The 15,841-nt window shown below is 37.6% G+C and overlaps 1 non-coding gene across 1 annotated transcript; it reads right to left on the bottom strand.

The window, feature by feature from the left end:
• Window positions 1–8,602: 8,602 nt before the first annotated feature.
• On the bottom strand, window positions 8,603–8,706 carry LOC130952509 (small nucleolar RNA R71). Its single transcript, XR_009074689.1, has one exon. It is a non-coding gene; the product is annotated as a small nucleolar RNA R71 (small nucleolar RNA).
• Between the last annotated feature and the right edge of the window lie 7,135 nt (window positions 8,707–15,841).

Raw genomic sequence — 15,841 nt, 5'->3', positions numbered from 1 at the left:
TGTGGAGCTCTGCTGTACCTCAAGTTTTGATACAATTACTACTATTTTCTATTCACTTCCCTTTATTCCTATTCTAAGATATTCGTTGCACTTCAACCTCATGAATGTGATGATCCGTGACACTCATCATCATTCTCACCTATGAACGCGCGTGACTGAAAACCACTTCCGTTCTACCTTAGACCGGGCGCATATCTCTTGGATTCCTTAATCAGAATCTTCGTGGTATAAGCTAGAATTGATGGCGGCATTCATGGGAATCCGGAAAGTCTAACCTTGTCTGTGGTATTCCGAGTAGGATTCCGGGATTGAATGACTGTGACGAGCTTCAAACTCCTGATGGCTGGGCGTTAGTGACAGACGCAAAAGAATCAAGGGATTCTATTCCAACCTGATTGAGAACCGACAGATGATTAGCCGTGTTGTGACAGAGCATTTGGACCTTTTTCACTGAGAGGATGGGATGTAGCCATTGACAACGGTGATGCCCTACATACAGCTTGCCATGGAAAGGAGTAAGAAGGATTGAAGGAAGAAGTAGGAAAGTAGAAAAAGAAAGGGCACAGTATCTCCATACGCTTATCTGAAATTCCTACCATTAATTTACATAAGTATTTCTATCCTATGTTATTTATCTTTATTCCTTGTTTATTATTTATTATTATTCGAAAATCCATAATCAATTATAATCCGCCTGACTGAGATTTACAAGATGACCATAGCTTGCTTCATACCAACAATCTCTGTGGGATCGACCCTTACTCACGTAAGGTATTACTTGGATGACCCAGTACACTTGCTGGGTAGTTAAACGGAGTTGTGACCACACATAGTTGTGAACCATGGTATTGGCACCATGTTTTTGGCGCCATTGCCAGGGAAAGAAAAAGCAATGAATTTTACAAAATACAATAACATATGAATCACAATTTCGTCCACCAAGTTTTTGGCGTCGTTGCCGGGGATTGTTCGAGTATGGACAACTCACGGTTCATCTTGTTGCTCAGATTAGGTAATTTTCTTTTCAAAAACTTTTTAAAAATCTTTTTCAAAATTTTTCTTTTCTTTTTCGTTTTTCCAAACTTTATTTTTGAAAAAAATTAATAAAAATCCAAAAAAATTTAATAAAATCATGAAAATAAAAAATATTTTGTGTTTCTTGTTTGAGTCTTGAGTCAATCTTTAAGTTTGGTGTCAATTGCATGCTTTGAAAATTTTTTCTTGCATTTTTCGAAAAATTCATGCATTCATAGTGTTCTTCATGATCTTCAAGTTGTTCTTGGTAAGTCCTCTTGTTTGATCTTGATGTTTTCTTGTTTGGTGTATTTTCTTGTTTTTCATATGCATTTTTCGTTTGTTAGAGTCCATGCATTAAAGATTTCTAAGTTTGGTGTCTTGCATGTTTTCTTTGCATAAAAACTTTTTAAAAAATTATGTTCTTGACGTTCATCATGATCTTCAAAGTGTTCTTGGTGTTCATCTTGACATTCATAGTGTTCTTGCATGCATCATGTGTTTTGATCCAAAATTTTTAAGTTTTGGGTCATAATTGTGTTTTTCTCTCTCATAATAAAAAATTCAAAAATAAAAAAATATCTTTTCTTTATTTTTCTCATAATTTTGGAAAATTTGAGTTGACTTAGTCAAAAATTTTCAAAATTAGTTGTTTCTTACAAGTCAAGTCAAATTTTCAAAAATTTAAAAAACTTCTCTTTTCAAAATCTTTTTCAAAAATCATATCTTTTCCATTTTTTTCTTTTTTTTTTCGAAAATTTCAAAAATCTTTTTCAAAATATTTTCAAAATCTTTTTCTTATCTTTATACTAACAATTAATGTGACTGATTCAAAAATTTAAAGTTTGTTACTTTCTTATTAAGAAAGGTTCAATCTTTAAGTTCTAGAATCATATCTTTTAGTTTCTTGTTAGTTAAGTAATTTTAAAAATTAAATCTTTTTCAAACATATCTTATCTTATCTTCTTATCTTATCTTTTTATCATATCTTTTTCAAAATTTTATCTTTTTCAAAAATTTGATTTCAAAATATCTTATCTAACTTCTTATCTTCTTATCTTTTCAAATTTGACTTTAATATCTTTTTCAACTAACTATTTGACTTTTTGTTTGTTTCTTATCTTTTTAAAACCACCTAACTACTTTTCCCTCTCTAATTTTCGAAAATATCTCATCTCTTTTTTCAAAAATTCTTTTTAATTGTTTTAAATTTTAATTTTAATCATATCTTATCTTTAATTTTCAAAATTACTAACTCCTTTTCAAAATTAATTTTCGAATTCTCCCTCTCTTTTCTTATTCTATTTAATTATTTATTTAATAACACTTCTCTTCACCTCACTTCATCCAAAAATCCGAACTCACTCCTCCCCCTGTGTTTGGATTCTTCACTCTTCCTTCTTCTATTCTCTTCTTCTTCTACTAACATAAAGGAATCTCTATACTGTGACATAGAGGATTCCTCTTTTTTCTTGTTCTCTTCTTCCCTATATGAGCAGGAATAAGGAAAAAGGCACTCTTGTTGAAATTGATTCAGAACCTGAAAGGACTCTGAAGAGGAAACTAAGAGAAGCTAAATTACAACAATCCAGAAACAACCTTTCAGAAATTTTCGAACAAGAGAAGGAGATAGCAGCCGAACCCAACAACAATAATGCAAGGAGAATGCTTGGTGACTTCACAAAACCAACGTCCAAATTTGATGGAAGAAGCATCTCCATTCCTGCCATTGGAACCAACAATTTTGAGCTTAAACCTCAACTAGTTGCTTTAATGCAACAGAACTGCAAGTTTTATGGACTTCCATCTGAAGATCTTTACCAGTTTTTAATTGAGTTCTTGCAGATTTGTGAGACTGTTAAGACAAATGGAGTAGATCCTGAAGTCTACAGGCTCATGCTTTTCCCTTTTGCTGTAAGAGACAGAGCTAGAACATGGTTGGACTCACAACCTAAAGATAGCCTGGACTCCTGGGATAAGTTGGTCACGACTTTCTTGGATAAATTCTTTCCTCCTCAAAAGCTAAGCAAGCTTAGAGTGGATGTTTAGACCTTCAAGCAAAAGGATAGTGAATCCCTCTATGAAGCTTGGGAAAGATACAAGCAGCTGACCAAAAGGTGTCCATCTGACATGTTTTCAGAATGGACCATATTAGATATATTCTATTATAGTCTATCTGAGTTTTCGAAAATATCACTGGACCATTCTGCAGGTGGATCCATTCACCTAAAGAAAACGCCTGTAGAAGCTCTAGAACTTATTGACATGGTTGCAAATAACCAATTCATGTACACTTCTGAGAGGAATTCCATGAATAATGGGACGCCTCAGAGGAAGGGAGTTCTTGAAATTGATGCTCTGAATGCCATATTGGCTCAGAACAAAGTGTTGACTCAGCAAGTCAACATGATCTCTCAAAGTCTGAATGGATGGCAAAATGCATCCAACAGTAATAAAGAAGCAGCTTCTGAAGAAGCTTATGATCCTGAGAACCCTGCAATGGCAGAGGTTAATTACATGGTGAACCTTATGGAAAAACCTATAACTCATCATGGAGAAATCACCCAAATTTCTCATGGAAGGATCAACAAAAGCCTCAACAAGGCTTTAATAATGGTGGAAGAAATAGGCTCAGTAATAACAAGCCTTTTCCATCATCTTCTCAGCAACAGACAGAAAATTCTGAACAGAGCCCCTCTAATTTAGCAAACTTAGTCTCTGATCTGTCAAAAGCCACTTTCAGTTTCATGAGTGAAACAAGATCCTCCATCAGAAATCTGGAGGCACAAGTGGGCCAGCTGAGTAAGAAAGTCATTGAAACTCCTCCCAGTATTCTCCCAAGAAATACAGAAGACAATCCAAAAGGAGAGTGCAAGGCCATTGATGTGATCAATATGGCCGAATGCACAATGGAGGAGAAGGACGAAAATCCTAGTGAGGAGGACCTCCTGGGACGTCTCTCAAGCAAGAGGGAGTTTCCTAGTAAGGATCCAAAGGAATCTGAGGCTCATATAGAGACCATAGAGATTTTATTAAATCTCCTTCTGCCATTCATGAGCTCTAAAGACTATTCCTCCTTTGAAGAGGATGAAGATGTGACTGGAGAGCAGGTTGCTCAATATTTAGGAGCTATCTTGAAGCTGAATGCCAAGTTGTTTGGTAATGAGACTTGGGAACGTGAACCTCCCTTGCTCATTAGTGAACTAGATACCTGGATTCAGCAAATTTTACCTCAAAAGAGACAAGATCCTGGCAAGTTCTTAATACCTTGTATCATAGGCACCATGACCTTTGAAAAAGCTCTATGTGATCTGGGGTCAGGGATAAATCTTATGCCACTCTCTATAATGGAAAAGTTGGGGATCATTGAGGTACAACCTGCCTTGTTCTTATTACAATTGGCAAACAAGTCATTAAGACAAGCTTATGGAGTAGTAGAGGACGTGTTAGTAAAGGTTGAAGGCCTTTACATCCCTGCTGATTTCATAATCTTAGACACTAGGAAGGAAGAGGATGAGTGCATCATCATTGGAAGACCTTTCCTAGCCACAGCAGGAGCTGTGATAGATGTCAACAGAGGTGAATTAGTCCTTCAATTGAATGGGGACTACCTTGTGTTTAAGGCACATGGCGATCCCTCTGTGACAAAAGAGAGTAAGTGATGAGCGGATAATTTATACGCTTTTTGGCATTATTTTTAGGTAGTTTTTAGTAAGTTCAAGCTACTTTTAGGGATGTTTTCATTAGTTTTTATGTTAAATTCATATTTCTAGACTTTACTATGAGTTTGTGTATTTTTCTGTGATTTCAGGTAATTTCTGGCTGAAATTGAGGGACTTGAGCAAAACTCTAATAGGAGGCTGACAAAGGACTGCTGATGCTGTTGGAATCTGACCTCCCTGCACTCAAAATGGATTTTCTGGAGCTACAGAACTTCAAATGGCGCGCTCTCAACGGCGTTGGAAATTAGACATCCAGAGCTTTCCATAAATATATAATAGTCCATACTTTATTTGGAAATTGATGACGTAAAGTGGCGCTCAACTCCAAGTACATGTTGTTGTCTGGAGTTAAACGCCAGAAACACGTCATAACCCGGAGTTAAACGCCAGAAACACGCTATAACTCGGCGTTCAACTCCAAGAGAAGTCTCAGCTCGTGGATAGATCAAGATCAGCCCAAGCATACACCAAGTGGGCCCCGGAAGTGGATTTATTCATCAATTACTTACTCATGTAAACCCTAGTAGCTAGTCTAGTATATATAGGACATTTAACTATTGTATTAGTCGTCTTTTGACCACGTTTCATCTTTGGTCTCATTTTTGTTTTATTCTTCATCTTAAGAGGCTATTGATCACGTTTTAGGGAGCTGGCCATTCGGCCATGCCTGAACCTTTCACTTATGTATTTTCAACGGTGGAGTTTCTGCACACCATAGATTAAGGGTGTGGAGCTCTGCTGTACCTCAAGTTTCAATACAATTACCATTACTTTATATTCAATTCTCTTTTATTCTTATTCCAAGATATACGTTGCACTTCAACTTGATGAATGTGATGATCCGTGACACTCATCATCATTCTCACCTATGAACGCGCGTGACTGACAACCACTTCCGTTCTACTTTAGGCCGGGCACATATCTCTTAGATTCCCCAACAGAATCTTCGTGGTATAAGCTAGATAGATGGCGGCATTCATGGGGATCCGGAAAGTCTAACGTTGTCTGTGGTATTCCGAGTAGGATCCCGGGAGTCTGGAAAGTCTAACCTTGTCCGTGGTATTCCGAGTAGGATTCCGGTATTGAATGACTGTGACGAGCTTCAAACTCCTGAAGGCTGGGCGTTAGTGACAGATGCAAAAGAATCAAGGGATTCTATTCCAACCTGATTGAGAACCGACAGATGATTAGCCGTGCTGTGACAGAGCATTTGGACCATTTTCACTGAGAGGATGGGATGTAGCCATCAACAAGGGTGATGCCTCCAAACGATTAGCCATGCAGTGACAGCGCATAGGACCATTTTCCCGAGAGGATGAAAAGTAGCCATTGAAGACGGTGATGCCCTACATACAGCTTGCCATGGAAAGGAGTAAGAAGGATTGGATGAATGTAATAAGAAAGTAGAGATTCGAGAGGATTCTAGCATCTCCACACGCTTATCTGAAATCCCCACCATTAATTTACATAAGTATTTCTATCCTATTTTATTTTCTATTTATTATTAATTTTTGAAATCCATAACCATTTAATCTGCCTAACTGAGATTTACAAGGTGACCATAGCTTGCTTCATACCAACAATCTCTGTGGGATCGACCCTTACTCACGTAAGGTATTACTTGGATGACCCAGTACACTTGCTGGTTAAGTTGAACGGAGTTATGATCACACCAAGGATTATTAAGATCCCAATTTATCACACCATGATCTCTTTGGGGTATTTTTGATTTCATACAAATACAAAGAGACCAACTTTGAGGATCACAATTTCGTCCACCAAGTTTTTGGCGCCGTTGCCGGGGATTGTTCGAGTATGGACAACTGAAGGTTCATCTTGTTGCTCAGATTAGGTAATTTTCTTTTCAAAAAGTTTTTCAAAAATCTTTCAAATTTTTTTTTATTAATTTTCGTTTTTCTAAGAATATTTTGGAAAAAAAAATATAAGAAAATATAAAAAATCATAAAATCATAAAAAAAAAATTATTTTGTCTTTCTCGTTTGACTCTTGAGTCAAATTTTAAGTTTGGTGTCAATTACATGCTTTAAAAGCTTTTCTTGCATTTTTCGAAAAAATTCATGCATTCATGGTGTTCTTCATGATCTTCAAGTTGTTCTTGGTAAGTCTTCTTGTTTGATCTTGATGATTTCTTGTTTTGTGTTGCTTGTTATTTTTCATATGCATTTTTCATTTGTTAGAGTCCATACATTAAAGATTTCTAAGTTTGGTGTCTTGCATGTTTTCTTTGCATAAAAAATTTTCAAAAATATGTTCTTGATGATCATCATGATCTTCAAAGTGTTCTTGGTGTTCATCTTGACATTCATAGTGTTCTTGCATGCATCTTGTGTTTTGATCCAAAATTTTCATGTTTTGGGTCACTTTTGTGTTTTTCTCTCTCATCTTTAAAAATTCAAAAATCAAAAAATATCTTTTCCTTATTTCTCTCCAAATTTTCAAAAATTTGAGTTGACTTAGTCAAAAATTTTTAAAAAATTAGTTGTTTCTTACAAGTCAAGTCAAATTTTCAATTTTAAAAATCTTATCTTTTCAAAATCTTTTTAAAAAATTATATCCTTTTCATTTTTTTTTCTATTTTTCGAAAATTTCAAAAATCTTTTTCAAATTATTTTCAAAATATTTTTCTTATCTTTATATCATATCTTCGAAAATGCACTAACAATTAATGTGATTGATTCAAAACTTTGAAGTTTGTTACTTTCTTGTTAAGAAAGGTTCAATCTTTAAATTCTAGAATCTTATCTTTTAGTTTCTTGTTAGTAATTAATTTTAATTTAAAAAATTAAATCTTTTTCAAACATATCTTATCATATCTTTTATATCTTATCTTTTTCAAAATTTTATCTTTTTCAAAAAAATTTGATTTCAAATATCTTATCTAACTTCTTATCTTCTTATCTTTTCAAATTTGATTTTAATACCTTTTTCAACTAACTACTTGACTTTTTGTTTGTTTCTTATCTTTTTCAAAACCACCTAACTACTTTTCCCTCTTTAATTTTCAAAAATACCTCTCTCTTTTTCAAAAATTCTTTTTAATTGTTTTAAATTTTAATTTTAATTATATCTTATATTTAATTTTCGAAAATACTAACCCCTTTTTCAAATTATTTTCGAAATTCTCCCTCTCTTTTCTTATTCTATTTAATTATTTATTTACTAACACTTCTCTTCACCTCTCTTCATCTGAAAATCTGAACCCATTCTTCTTTACTCTTCTCCCCATTTCTTCTTCTACTAACATAAAGGAATCTCTATATTGTGACATAGAGGATTCCTCTTTCTTTTCTTGTTTTCTTCTCTTTCATATGAGCAGGAACAAGGAAAAAGGCACTCTTGTTGAAATTGATCCTGAACCTGAAAGGACTCTGAAGAGGAAACTAAGAGAAGCTAGATTACAACAATCTAAAGGTAACCTTTCAGAAACATTAGAACAAGAGAAGGAGATGGCAGCCGCACCCAACAACAATAATGCAAGGAGAATGCTTGGTGACTTCACAAAGCCAACGTCCAAATTTGATGGAAGAAGCATCTCCATTCCTGCCATTGGAGCCAATAATTTTGAGCTTAAGCCTCAGCTAGTTGCTTTAATGCAACAGAACTGCAAGTTTTATGGACTTCCATCAGAAGATCCTTACCAGTTTTTAACTGAGTTCTTGCAGATTTGTGAGACTGTTAAGACGAATGGAGTTGATCCTGAAGTCTACAGACTCATGCTTTTTCCTTTTGCTGTAAGAGACAGAGCTAGAATATGGTTGGATTTACAACCTAAGGATAGCCTAGACTCCTGGGATAAGCTGGTCACAGCCTTCTTGGATAAATTATTTCCTCCTCAAAAGCTGAGCAAGCTTAGAGTGGATGTTCAGACCTTCAAACAAAAAGATGGTGAATCCCTCTATGAAGCTTGGGAAAGATACAAGCAGTTGACCAAAAGGTGTCCATCTGACATGTTTTCAGAATGGACCATATTAGATATATTCTATTATGGTCTATCTGAATTTTTGAAAATGTCATTGGATCATTCTGCAGGTGGATTAATTCACCTAAAGAAAACGCCTGCAGAAGCTCAAGAACTAATTGACATGGATGCAAATAACCAGTTCATGTACACTTCTGAGAGAAATTATGTGAATAATGGGACGCCTCAGAGGAAGGGAGTTCTTGAAATTGATGCTCTGAATGCCATATTGGCTCAGAACAAAGTGTTGAATCAGCAAGTCAACATGATCTCTCAAAGTCTGAATGGATGGCAAAATGCATCCAATAGTACTAAAGAGGCAGCTTCTGAAGAAGCTTATGATCCTGAGAACCCTGCAATGGCAGAGGTTAATTACATGGGTGAACCTTATGGAAACACCTATAATTCATCATGGAGAAATCATCCCAATTTCTCATGGAAGGATCAACAAAAGCCTCAACAAGGCTTTAACAATGGTGGACGCAATAGGCTGAGCAATAGCAAGCCTTTTCCATCATCTTCTCAGCAACAGACAAAGAATTCTGAACAAAGCACTTCCAATTTAACCAATTTAGTCTCTGATCTGTCAAAGGCCACTTTCAGTTTCATGAGTGAAACAAGATCCTCCATCAGAAATCTGGAGGCACAAGTGGGCCAGCTGAGTAAGAAAGTCATTGAAACTCCTCCCAGTATTCTCCCAAGCAATACAGAAGAGAATCCAAAAGGAGAGTGCAAGGCCATTGATGTAATCAATATGGCCGAATGCACAAGGGAAGAGGAGGATGAAAATCCTAGTGAGGAGGACCTCCTGGGACGTCTCTCAAGCAAGAAGGAGTTTCCTATTAAGGATCCAAGGGAATCTGAGGCTCATATAGAGACCATAGAGATTCCATTAAATCTCCTTCTGCCATTCATGAGCTCTGAAGACTATTCTTCCTCTGAAGAGGATGAAGATGTGACTGGAGAGCAAGTTGCTCAATATTTAGGAGCTATCATGAAGCTGAATGCCAAGTTGTTTGGTAATGAGACTTGGGAAAGTGAACCTCCCTTGCTCATTAATGAACTAGATACCTGGATTCAGCAAATTTTACCTCAAAAGAGACAAGATCCTGGCAAGTTCTTAATACCTTGTACCATAGGCACCATGACCTTTGAAAAAGCTCTATGTGATCTGGGGTCAGGGATAAATCTTATGCCACTCTCTGTAATGGAGAAGCTAGGGATCATTGAGGTACAACCTGCCTTGTTCTCATTACAATTGGCAGACAAGTCATTAAGACAAGCTTATGGAATAGTAGAGGACGTGTTAGTAAAGGTTAAAGGCCTTTACATCCCTGCTGATTTCATAATCTTAGACACTAGGAAGGAAGAGGATGAATGTATCATCCTTGGAAGACCTTTCCTAGCTACAGCAGGAGCTGTGATAGATGTCAGCAGAGGTGAATTAGTCCTTCAATTGAATGGGGACTACCTTGTGTTTAAGGCACATGGCCATCCCTCTGTGACAAAAGAGAGTTAGCATGAAGAGCTTCTCTCAGTTCAGAGTCAAGAAGAGCCCCCATAGTCAAACTCTAAGTTTGGTGTTAGGAGGCCACAACCAAACTCTAAGTTTGGTGTTAAGACCCCATATCCAAACTCTAAGTTTGGTGTTGGGACTATACAACATTGACCTGATCACCTTGTGGCTCCATGAGAGCCCACTGTCAAGCTATTGACATTAAATAAGCGCTTGTTGGGAGGCAACCCAATTTTATTTATCTAATTTTTATTTTATTTTATTTTATTGTTATTTTGTGTTTTATTAGGTACATGATCATGTGGAGACACGAAAAAAAATATAAAAATTAAAAATAGAATCAAAAACAGCAGAAGAAAAATCACACCTTGGAGGAAGGACAGACTGGCGTTCAACGCCAGTAAGAAGCATCTGGCTGGCGTTCAATGCCAGAACAGAGCATGAATATGGTGCTGAACGCCAGAAACAAGCAACATTCTGGCGTTTGAACGCCAGGAATGTGCCTTGAGAAAAGCTGGCGCTGAACGCCAGTAACAAGCATGGAACTGGCGTTCAACGCCAGAAACATGCTACACATGGGCGTTGAACGCCTAGAACATGCATCACCTCGGCGTTTAAACGCCAGAATGGTGTGCAAAGGCATTTTACATGCCTAATTGGTGCAGGGATGTAAATCCTTGACACCTCAGGATCTGTGGACCCCACAGGATCATCTCAGGATCTGTGGACCTCACAGGATCCCCACCTACCTCGTCCTCTCTCTCTCCATTCATGGTCATCCCTTCTGTTTTCCATTCACCACTCACATCCATCCACTCTTCCCCATACACCCCACCTACCTTCAAAATTCAAAATCTCTTTCCCACCCAATCCCACCCATATAGCCGATTACACACATCCCTCCATTTCCTCCATATCTTCTTCTTATTCTTCATCTTTTCTTTCTTCTCTTGCTCGAGGGCGAGCAATTTTCTAAGTTTGGTGTGGTAAAAGCATAGCTTTTTGTTTTTCCATAACCATTGATGGCACCTAAGGCCAGAGAAACCTCAAAAAAAAAATAAAAAGAGAGAGAAAAAGGAAGACAAAAGCTTCCACCTCTGAGTCATGGAAGATGGAAAGACTCATCTAAAGGGTTTATAGCTCAGTGGTAGAACATTTGACTGCAAATCAAGAGATCCTTAAGTTACCTCAGGGGATAAATTTCCCTCCACACAATTATTGGGAGCAACTAAGGATAGGAGCACCAAAATTACTAGGGATCATCCAACAGAAGCAAGGAAGAGACATAAAGGAGCTCAAGGAGCACCATTGGTTCTTCAAGAAGGCGCCACCCTCACTAAGGTGGACTCATTCCTTGTTCTTATTTCTTTCTGTTTTTCGATTTCTATGCTTCATGTTTATCTATGTTTTGTGTCTCTACTTCATGATCATTAGTATGTAGTAACTATGCTTTAAAGCTATGAATAAATTCCATTAATCCTTCACCTCTCTTAAATGAAAAATACTTTTAATTCAAAAGAACAAGAAGTACATGAATTTCAAATTTATCCTTGAATTTAGTTTAATTATATTGATGTGGTGATAATACTTTTTGTTTTCTGAATGAATGATTGAACAGTGCATATGTCTTTTGATGTTGTTGTTTATGAATGTTAAAACTGTTGGCTCTTGAAAGAATGATGAACAAAGAGAAATGTTATTGACAATCTAAAAAATCATGAAATTGATTCTTGAAGCAAGAAAAAGCAGTGAATAGCAAAAGCTTGAAAAAAAATATATAATTGGCGAAAAAAAAATATTTAGAAAAAAAAAAAAGAAAAAGCAAGCAGAAAAAGCCAATAGCCCTTAAAACCAAAAGGCAAGGGTAAAAAGGATCCAAGGCTTTGAGTATCAATGGATAGGAGGGCCCAAGGAAATAAAATCCAGTCCTAAGCGGCTAAATCAAGCTGTCCTTAACCATGTGCTTGTGTCATGCAGATCCAAGTGAAAAGCTTGAGACTGAGTGGTTAAAGTCGTGATCCAAAGCAAAAGAGTGTGCTTAAGAGCTCTGGACACCACTAACTGGGGACTCTAGCAAAGCTGAGTCACAATCTGAAAAGGTTCACCCAGTTATGTGTCTGTGGCATTTATGTATCCGGTGGTAATACTGGAAAACAAAGTGCTTAGGGCCACGGCCAAGACTCATAAGTAGCTGTGTTCAAGAATCAACATGCTTAACTAGGAAAGTCAATAACACTATCCAAAATTCTAATTTCCTAGAGAAGCCAATCATTCTAAACTTCAAAGGAAAAAGTGAGATGCCAAAACTGTTCAGAAGCAAAAAGCTACAAGTCCCGCTCATCTAATTATAATTAATATTCATTGATATTCTGGAATTTATAGTACATTCTCTTCTTTTTATCCTAATTGATTTTCAGTTGCTTGGGGACAAGAAACAATTTAAGTTTGGTGTTGTGATGAGCGGATAATTTATACGCTTTTTGGCGTTGTTTTTAGGTAGTTTTTAGTAAGTTCAAGCTACTTTTAGGGATTTTTCATTAGTTTTTATGTTAAATTCACATTTTTGGACTTTACTATGAGTTTGTGTGTTTTTCTGTGATTTCAGGTAATTTCTGGCTGAAATTGAGGGACTTGAGCAAAACTCTGATAGGAGGCTGACAAAGGACTGCTGATGCTGTTGGAATCTGACCACCCTGCACTCAAAATGGATTTTATGGAGCTACAGAACTCCAAATGGCGTGCTCTCAACGGCTTTGGAAGGTATACATCCAGAGCTTTCCAGCAATATATAATAGTCCATACTTTATTCGGAAATTAATGATGTAAAGTGGCGCTCAACGCCAAGTACATGCTGCTGTCTGGAGTTAAACGCCAGAAACACGTCATAACCCGGAGTTGAACGCCAGAAACACGCTATAACTCGGCGTTCATCTCCAAGAGAAGTCTCAGCTCGTGGATAGATCAAGCTCAGCCCAAGCATACACCAAGTGGGCCCCGGAAGTGGATTTATGCATCAATTACTTACTCATGTAAACCCTAGTAGCTAGTCTAGTATATATAGGACATTTAACTATTGTATTAGTCGTCTTTTGACCACGCTTCATCTTTGGTCTCAGTTTTGTTTTATTCTTCATCTTAAGAGGCTATTGATCACGTTTTAGGGGGCTGGCCATTCGGCCATGCCTGAACCTTTCACTTATGTATTTTCAACGGTGGAGTTTCTGGACACCATAGATTAAGGGTGTGGAGCTCTGCTGTACCTCAAGTTTCAATACAATTACCATTACTTTATATTCAATTCTCTTTTATTCTTATTCCAAGATATACATTGCACTTCAACTTGATGAATGTGATGATCCGTGACACTCATCATCATTCTCACCTATGAATGCGCGTGACTGACAACCACTTCCGTTCTACTTTAGGCCGGGCGCATATCTCTTAGATTCCCCAACAGAATCTTCGTGGTATAAGCTAGATAGATGGCGGCATTCATGGGGATCTGGAAAGTCTAACCTTATCTGTGGTATTTCGAGTAGGATCCCGGGAGTCCGGAAAGTCTAACCTTGTCCGTGGTATTTCGAGTAGGATTCCGGTATTGAATGACTGTGACGAGCTTCAAACTCCTGAAGGCTGGGCGTTAGTGACAGACGCAAAAGAATCAAGGGATTCTATTCCAACCTGATTGAGAACCGACAGATGATTAGCCGTGCTGTGACAGAGCATTTGGACCATTTTCACTGAGAGGATGGGATGTAGCCATCAACAAGGGTGATGCCTCCAGACGATTAGCCATGCAGTGACAGCGCATAGGACTATTTTCCCGAGAGGATGAAAAGTAGCCATTGAAGACGGTGATGCCCTACATACAGCTTGCCATGGAAAGGAGTAAGAAGGATTGGATGAATGTAATAAGAAAGTAGAGATTCGAGAGGATTCTAGCATCTCCACACGCCTATCTGAAATCCCCACCATTAATTTACATAAGTATTTCTATCCTATTTTATTTTCTGTTTATTATTAATTTTCAAAATCCATAACCATTTAATCTGCCTAACTGAGATTTACAAGGTGACCATAGCTTGCTTCATACCAAACGTCTCTGTGGGATCGACCCTTACTCACGTAAGATATTACTTGGATGACCCAGTACACTTGCTGGTTAAGTTGAACGGAGTTATGATCACACCAGGGATTATTAAGATCCCAATTCATTACACCATGATCTCTTTGGGGTATTTTTGATTTCATACAAATACAAAGAGACCAACTTTGAGGATCACAATTTCGTCCACCAATAAGCATGAAGAGCTTGTCTCAGTACAGAGTTAAACAGAGACCCCACAGTCAAACTCTAAGTTTGGTGTTGGGAGGCCACAACCAAACACTAAGTTTGGTGTTAAGAACCCATATCCAAACTCTAAGTTTGGTGTTGAGAGTTTACAACATTGACCTGATCACCTTTGTGGCTCCATGAGAGCCCACTGTCAAGCTATTGACATTAAAGAAGCGCTTGTTGGGAGGCAACCCAATTTTTATTTATCTAATTTTTATTTTATTTTATTGTTATTTTGTGTTTTATTAGGTACATGATCATGTGGAGTCACGAAAAAAATATAAAAATTAAAAACAAAATCAAAAACAACAGAAGAAAAATCACACCCTGGAGGGAGGACATACTGGCGTTCAACGCCAGTAAGGAGCATCTGGCTGGCGTTCAATGCCAGAACAGAGCATGAATCTGGCGCTGAACGCCAAAAACAAGCAACATCCTGGCATTTGAACGCCAGGAATGTTCCTTAAGGAAAGCTGGCGCTGAACGCCAGTAACAAGCATGGAACTGGCGTTCAGCGCCAGAAACATGCTACACATGGGCGTTGAACGCCCAGAGTGTGCATCATCTCGGTGTTTAAACGCCAGAATGGTGTGCAAAGGCATTCTACATGCCTAATTGGTGCAGGGATGTAAATCCTTGACACCTCAGGATCTGTGGACCCCACAGGATCATCTCAGAATCTGTGGACCCCACAGGATCCCCACCTAACATATTCCCACCTTACCTCCTAATCCTATAACACTCTTCCCCAAAACACACTTCCCAACAACTTCAATCTCTCTTCCCAATTACCCCCTTCACCACTCACATCCATCCACTCTTCCTCATAAACCCCACCTACCTTCAAAATTCAAAAACACTTTCCCACCCAAACCCACCCTAAATGACCGAAACTATACCCTCTCCCCCCTCCCTATATATACCCTTCCATTCTACTTCATTTTCACACCCTACAAACCCCCTCTTCTATACCTTTGCCGAATCCATCTCCCCTCACTCTTCTCCATATTTTCTTCTTTTTCTTCTTCTCTTCTTTCTTCTCTTGCTCGAGGGCGAGCAATATTTTAAGTTTGGTGTGGTCAAAGCATAATCTTTTTTGTTTTCCATTACCATCAATGGCACCTAAGGCCGGAGAATCCTCTAGAAAAGCAAAAGGAAAGACAAAAGCTTCCACCTCCGAGTGATGGGAGATGGAAAAATTCATCTCCAAAAGCCATCAAGAGCACTCATCAAGTTTATTATAAATAGGACTTTTTACTAGTGTATTAGATATC

The sequence above is a fragment of the Arachis stenosperma genome, chromosome 9 (assembly GCF_014773155.1).
Source record: "Arachis stenosperma cultivar V10309 chromosome 9, arast.V10309.gnm1.PFL2, whole genome shotgun sequence".
In the NCBI taxonomy this organism is placed as follows: Eukaryota; Viridiplantae; Streptophyta; class Magnoliopsida; order Fabales; family Fabaceae; genus Arachis; species Arachis stenosperma.
This window is presented reverse-complemented; position numbering and strand designations above follow the sequence as displayed.